Raw genomic sequence first — 8,471 nt, 5'->3', positions numbered from 1 at the left:
TATAATTACACCATGATCAATTAGGATGATATTTCTAAGATAATTAAATTATTATAATATGTATAATAGTACTGTTTGTAAGAAACGGGAATCTTACTATGATTAAGCTAGCTGTTTGAGCTCCCGATATTTTGACACATGCATGCCATGATCACGGGATGACTGAAGTTGTGGCGAAATGTGAAAAATATAATATTAAAAACCATGAAAGTTTTAATTTATAATTCACTACAATTTTCTCTACCAAAACAGAAAATAAATATATTTTCGTGCATTTTTTCGTGTGAAATCGCGGCTTAAAGTCCACTCCGCCCGCAGCCCGCGGCGCCATCGCTGACAACACATATCGATAAGACCGTGCCGGCGCGGCGCTTGCTTTTATTGTTTCAGCCGTTTCAGCGGAAGACCCGGCTAACACCCCCGTTTGCCTTGCCCCCGGCGGATCGGACGGTGAAAAAAATAAACTCTAAATGGATCCACTTCTAATGCCCGTGTAGGGGAATGTATGCTAAAGTGGACCTGCAAAATATTGCTCCGTACTATGTCCATAATACCCGTATGCCCGGAACGAGGTTAATTGAGTATTGTGTTCCAATTAGTCGAGTTTGTTATTGTCTACATATGATATTCATCATATTCATCTAGGTATTTTTATTATTATTATCATATTCATCTAGGTAAATATTGGACTAAAAGGAGACCAAGATGGGTGAAAGACTTGTTTATTCGCCAAAAAAACATTTTTAATTCGGTTTTTAATCGGGGCCCGTGGCGACGAAATACAATGCACTTGAGACTACAACCATAGCAATAAATATATTATGTATTATGTATTTCTATCTATAACAATTACGTAATACATACGTAGAATTGATTATAATTAAGCTAATGCTTGTTGGAGTTACATTTGATACCTAACAAATGGAGTAAAATCTAATTATTTCTTTAAATCATACCTAAAATATTATTTTGTACATATTGCTTTTGATAAAACCCTGGCTTCGGCAATCATCAGTGAACAGGGGATGTCAAGGCTCGGCTGGACAATGGCACAGAAAGAAATCACGCCGATAAAATTTTAATGCTTGTATAAAAAGGCTATAAATTTGATTTACGCGCCCCCAACCCCCGAAACGTCGCTATATCGGAACATAACAAGAGATAATGTTGGCTTACAATGAGGGGTTGCCCGTCCAGTTTGAGTTTGAACATATCTACGCATAAACTCAACAACAAATTTAACAATGTCACATAACAATACCTTCTATTCTTTAACAAACGTCTTTAAATTAAAACTCAAAATGTTTTCTTTAAGCATATTTAATAACGTCAATGTCGCATAATTATATTTCGATGTTTCAATAGTTTTTGGAGAAACAAGATATAAATCTAAACATAATACTACAGTCGAATTTTATTTTACTTACTTTGAAGGCAATGCAAACAAAACTTTTCTAATTTTTTCTGCCAACTTCATAAGCTTTGAAATGTTTGCTCGGACCGCTTTTAAAAATAATAAATTCCTTATAAGGCCGCGCAGGGAACACAAGATGAGTAGAGGAAGCCACTTAAAAAGATTGGCACTCAGCGAACCGGCATAATCTATGCAAATTACGTCAAATTAGGAGTCGTCAACACGCTACGCCTCCGCTGCGTAATTTGGAAGGCAACCCCTGCTTTATTATTAATATTTATTCCATTCCTTCCGTCCGAACCGAATCAAGAGAAAAAATAAAATCCGTAGAAATTTTTTCGACCCCTTAATGAAATGAATAAATAGGTACTGAGAAAAACTCAAGGAAGCTTAATTTGCCTTCCTCCACTTTATTACACAAATTTATTCGGACTCGATAAGTCATAAAACATCTGTAGAGCTTACGGTAAACCGAGCAACGTTTTTATTCAATAACATTAAATTTGTAAAACGAAATGTTGGGAAGAAAGTGGACAATAGCAAACTTCTTTCAAGTCGGCGCGATGAAAGGCTGCCGCAATAAAAAAAGTATAAAACGACCCGAAAATGTTGTTCTGTTTAATAAGTTAGAGCAATATCATAAAAATTTGTTGCCTGGAAGAAAGCTACTGTTGCTATAGTTTATAAGAAATTTCTACCTGTTCTACAAATTGACTTTTGTTCTAAAATTGCTTTGTTTTTTAATTACGACCAGTTTAAAATTCCAATTTTTATCATACAAAAATTATAGATCTCTCTATTAATACATCTTAAACGAACTACTTACATACACACTATTAGACTTAGGTAAGTCAAACCGAATCGAGTCGGCTAACCCTCGTTGCATACACAAATTGCACACTCCTAAATGGGTTTTAGCGTCCATCCACTGGGCCGCTAGTCATTAACTCACGGAAGCAAGCACAGCGGACCAATTTCCCCGGCCGGTCGCCAATTAACGACACTTGGGCGACACTGGCCGACGTTACCAAAGGGTTAGGGGTAAGATGTTTGTTATGATTTACGAGGGGCTGGAGAGCCGGCCGGCGTCTTACGGCCTATGTTTCCTACCAAATTCTTGGACTTAATTGATTATTGAACAAAGAACTACCGATGCAGTACAGTGATGTATGAATACGAAAAATTAACAACAGTAAGCATAAAGAGAGATGCTTATCTTACTATTATAATAAATGCGAAAATTTTGATGGATGGATGGATGTTTCTTCAAAGGTAACTTCGAAACCGCTCAACGTTTCTTGATGAAATTTGGCACCGATGTAGTCTGAAAAAACACATGGGCTACATATTAAGTTTTCTTCTAATTTCGCGCAGACGGAGTCGCAGGAAACAGCTGGAAATTTATTATTAAATCTACACTTTTTTAGACATAAATATGAGTAGTAAAAACATTTAAAACAACAAATCCTCCTTAATTTCCTTTCAATATTTAATAACATATATGTTTTATAGGTATATCGATATGTTATAATATTTTATATGTAAATACATGTCAACTTTTTTAAACAATCAACCTCATTTCTTTGTCCTTTTTTCCACCATTAGTGAAAAAAGAAATATTTAGACTGGTAATAAAAAAGTAATTTAACCCACAGCGAAAGTTGTAAACCAAGTTTTTGCATCGAGTAACGGTTTCGTTTCTTTTATCTGCAATGTTTAAGCAATATAAAAATATCTTTATTTGCTTAGGTAAAAGCACTCGGCATAAAACTATTGCTCCAAAATCGGTAAAAAGTAGAGCCCAAAAGTAAAGCATTTTTTACGACCATTAAACAAAAGCTTTCGCCGTAGTTTACAGTTAAATATGTAAATATTGTGCAACTTGAATATTACGCACATAAAATAATCTGTAACGGTGTTTTTTTTAAGGTCGTAATAGCTTTCGTTGGTTTAGTATTTTGTTTAAATGGTAAAATATGCTAATTAAAATTATAATGGAAGTGTAACAGTATTTTCTATGTACATTACATTTGAAAATAATAATAGCTGTTTTATCCAGATTGCGATAAGACTTTATAACTCATTAATATTGACATTACTTTCTTATGTTTTAGTAAATCGAATACGGTACGGGTACATAGTAATACGGACGCAGTTACAATAGACGTAAGCACCCGCACGTGGTGTTAGATATTTCATGTTCACCTATGCCATAGCGCTCGCATATGAGAACATTTTTTATTAGTAGTTAGTATCCGCATGCGTTGGGCAATCCTTACTTTTCCTTACTGCGCATTACATTTGTCAACTGAGTCTCCACACGATGTTTTCTTTACATCGACCGATCATTTCCATCAGTCATCACCTGTATACGGAGACTCCGCACATGCTGTATAACGACCGATTTATGTACTAACTTTTGCCCGCGACTATGTCCGCGAAGAATTAAAAAATGCTTTATATGTAGCCCATGCGTATGTATGTTCTTCCAGATTATGTTCTACATCTGTGCCGAATTTCATCACAATCCGTTGAGCCGTTCCGGAGGTACTTCTAACAAACATCCATCGTAATTATAATACTAGTAATATAGTAAGATGAAATTGTGTCCTAACACAATTAAGAGTAGCTGCGACGGCTTATGAACTTAATTTATAAATAAAATTAATGTAAACTATTAAACATACAAATTATTATTTAAACAATACATTAAGCGATATGGATGTGCATAAAAATAGAAGCTACATATTTCTTTTCTCCACATTTCTATAACTTTCCGGCCGCCTTCGACATTATTCAATTTAGTTGTAAGTGAGGCCGCGAATTCGAATGAGGTTCTCGCGGGCCGCTAGCATTGCGGGTATTTCAGAATTGAGTGGTTTCAAACATTTTTCAAACTTAAACTAATAAATATTTAAAAAGAAATGCCTTTTTCTCTCGCTATTACGCATTGCGTAAATACTAGACAAGTATAACCAGATTGTCAGACGAGTCCTCACCACAATTGATGCTAACGAGACGTCCGTAACTAACATAATCCTCTCAATTGAGAAGACGAACGCAATCCCCAATTAATTTATTACGTTCCTCGCCAATTGAACTCGGTGCGACAATTGTCTGAGGTTAAAATCAGTTAAAAAAGACGCCCCATTTAAATTACAATGTTTTAAGATGTTAGTTGATTACAAATCTGTCGCGTCTTGAAAGTTATGAGGTGTTGATGCGTACGCAGACAGATTTCCATAGCACGCAATTGAACGGGCGCTTTTTTACGCTGCCGTATAACTCGGCATCGGCGGCTATCAAGTGATGAAAGCCTTAAAATCACTCTTGTTTCCTACGCCCAGTTCTTAAAATGCTACACTGCGCGATAAAAAGCGTCGCGTTTTAAAAGCGTTGCTGTATGAACATATATAGGGAAATGCATTTATCCTATTTAAAGCGTTTTAACGCGGTGTAAAAATAGCGCCCGTGCGAAAAACAATTCACATTCAATTGTTTATAGGATAGCGAAAATTATAAATATGTTAAAATGGCCTTCAGCTTAAGTTATGTGCATAATTAAATTAAAAAAAAAACATAGACAAATGAAATCGTTAAATCATATTACCGGCCAGAATGAATGTGTGAAATGCCAATGCCGTACATATTACTTTTTTGTAAAAAAAAAAAGTGTCGCGGATTGCTTGCTAACTTGTTATCGATCGACCCTCGTCTCGCTAGCCACTCGGCTCGCGGCCGCACATCGCGCGCTGGTGTTAACTCATATATGCCTCGTTAATTTTCCTTAACGCCCGCGCCGATGGAGCCGCGGCGTACTAATGAATTTCAATTTGTTGCCGCTCGCGGACGCCCGGAAAAAAATATAAACGAACCCGCCACTGCGCCCACCGCCCGCCGTATCCAGTTAGAATTAGTATAATAGTTTTAACTGCAATTTTTAAAATTGGTATTAGTGACTGCGAATATTTTTGTAATGATGTTTTGTTTAGTTTACGTTACATTAGTTTTGCTAGAGTTTAAAACTACATTACTAATTAAGGGATAACTTTTCTAAATGTCGGGAAAAATTTCAATTTTGTTACACTTACAAAAAAGCCAGTATCATACTCGAAGTGATTAAAAAATATTTTAATCGGAAAATTGTTACCCAATCTTCGTATAATAATATTATTAATGCGAATCTTTGAATGTTTCGGTTAAAAAGTTATCGATGTATAACGTAATGTGAAAAAAACATAGAGTAATCATTATTTTTAATGAATTCCCCGGGAACAGAATTTTGGGCAAAACCTTACCCTAAAGCCCATTGCACAAACGATCATATTAAATGCTTTTATAGACTTCATCTTGTTGCATAATGCTTTAACACAACCGGCAAAAGCCAAATAACGTAGAAGAGACGTCGCCTAATCTTCTAAATCCATCCCCAAATAGCGCGGGTCCCGGGCTCTTAGGCGGCGAATAAAGACGTCCCGGATTAAGTCGACTTTGTCTTACTCAACGGCTAAGACACTATTAGAGAACACCTCACTCAGTTGTCACACATTTACGTTTGGATTTCTCTTAGGTTAAATGTAAGCATGAAATGAAAGACAGATCTTAATTATAGTTGCATTCCGTTTAGGTTAATTGTAATATTATTAAATTACTCGTAGTCCGGTTACATCTTATATTTGGAAGATGTTAATCATTGAAACAAAGTAGTTAAACAAAGATTGACGAAGGGAAATGAACAAAATGAGGCAGACGTAATCATGTAACTCAGCTTACTCCGTATCTTGCTAATATTGTAAATGCGAATGTTTGGATGTATTGATCGATGGATGGATGTTTGTAAGAAGGTATCTCCAGAACGGCTACATGAATCCTTTATGAAAAGCATAGAGGTAGAACATAATGTGGAAAAACGTATAGGATACTAATTATAACGCAGACGGAGTCGGGGGCGATTGCTAATTGCAACATAAATGTGAAGTGAATAAGAACACAGATCAGAATTATTTTTAGTACAATTCTAAACATTAATTATGAATAGAATGTATAAACAATTTTAACAATTTCTTTACAAGATGTAAATAAATACATGTATAAATGTTGACTTTGCTAGCGATGTATTTATCTGTTATTAATATATATTCAGCGAGGTAAAGCTGGCGGCTACCTGTGTCAATATTTGATCATCCCTCGCAGAGGTGTCTCAGCCGTAATGTCATCATGGCGGACAAACAGCCCTAATCCTTGCTAATCGCCACGTCAAACTGACTACGCGTGTCCCGGCGCCCGGTGCGGTGCTACAATTTATGACGCATTTAATGACACACCTAAAGCATAGTCTATGTTATGGTTTAAATATATCTTACTAATATTATAAATGCGAATGTTTACATAGATAGATGGATGGATGTTTGTTTGAAGGTATCTCCAGAACGGCTTCATAGATCTCGCTGCAATTTCGCGTATGTGTAGAGCATAGTCTTGAAGAACACATAGGGTACTAATTAAGTTTTTTCTTTTAATTCCGCACGAACTGAGTCTAGGGCGACAGCTAGTATTGTATAAATCTAGCGACTTGCTAAATTGCGTATAGAAGGCCATTTAGCGTTACTTGTAGTTATTACGTACATATGTTATGTATTTGAAAACTTGTCGTGTATTGTTGGTAGATATTTCAAATATTGTTTGATAATTATTTTCATGAAGACTACGTCTTATTTGTGATTTTAATCGTACATGTTTTTCGTAAAGTTTCAGTCAACTTCCTCGAAAATAATTTATTTATTCCAAAATGTGCAAATTAAATTATATTTTTTATTGATTCATTTCTTAAATTATTTCTAAAATTTAATAATATACCGCTACATTTCGTAGCAAGTACTGTAATAACAAATTCGTCACAGTGAGACCAGGAAGCTTTGACCATCACAATCCTTTCACGGAGAAAGTCCTTTGTTGTACTTTCTTTCTCAAGGCCGAATAACATTACTCTTTGTATCCAACTGTAATACAATTACGGTGTCTTGTGTAATAATGTATTCATAATTGTGGAAGGGTTGCTCGAAAATGGTTCACTTGGACCGTTAGCTATTTGTTTGAAGTTAACGGTACCGCCACGGCGCGGTATGACGGATGACGTAGTAACGTGGATATGTCCCGTTAAAACTAGTACTGTTATCACTAGAGCAATAAAACAACAGTTTTGAGCAATAATTGAAAAGAAAGGGTTATTGAGGCCCTGAACTAAAGCTTCCTTGTTCTTTGGTTAATAAAGAAATTCTAGCGGGACTTTGACGTCCACCAGTTTTTTAATTTATGTTTGTTTACTTCCGTGTAAAGGAAAAATTCAATCTTGAAGTTAATGTAAGTCGCTACATTTTCATTTGTATTTTTGATCTGATCGCTAACAAATAAGTTTGTTTGTTTTTAATAGGGTAATTCAGATGAAGACAGACAGATAAAGAAGCATCTTAATAATATTATAAATGCGAATGTTTAGATGGACGGATGGATGGATATTTGTTTGAAGGTATCTCCAGAAAGGAACGGATCCTAATAAAATTTGGCAGACATATAAAACATAGTCTGGAAGAACACATAAGCTATACTAATTAAGTTTTTTTTTAATTCTACACGGACGGATTTGCGGACGACAGCTAGTTAAGTTATATTTTTGCATAGTTTAACGTTAAATATATTTAGATATGGATAGAATGAGACAAATATGTACAACAAACGAATATTGACATTGGTCATTGTTCTAAATATTTGTTTATTGTTGTATTACAATGGGAATAGTTTTTGCGAGGAATTTTGACGCGGCTTCTGTTGTCATAAATAATACCCTGCCACTGGTGTTACTTCTTTTGTTTCTAATTCTTCGTAAAGTTGGAGAAACCTTGAGCGTTGAAGTAGCCATTTTAACGACGTAAATTATTTTCACGATAAGATTGCTTACATATACTTTACTCGTTTACGTATGTTTATGTTAGAAAATTATTACATCCTAACAGTCATTAAAGTTATCAAAATACCGCCGGGAACAAAATGTAATTAAGGA

The sequence above is a fragment of the Papilio xuthus genome, unplaced genomic scaffold, assembly GCF_000836235.2.
Source record: "Papilio xuthus unplaced genomic scaffold, Pxut_1.1 DF824992.1, whole genome shotgun sequence".
NCBI classification, from domain to species: domain Eukaryota; kingdom Metazoa; phylum Arthropoda; class Insecta; order Lepidoptera; family Papilionidae; genus Papilio; species Papilio xuthus.
This window is presented reverse-complemented; position numbering follows the sequence as displayed.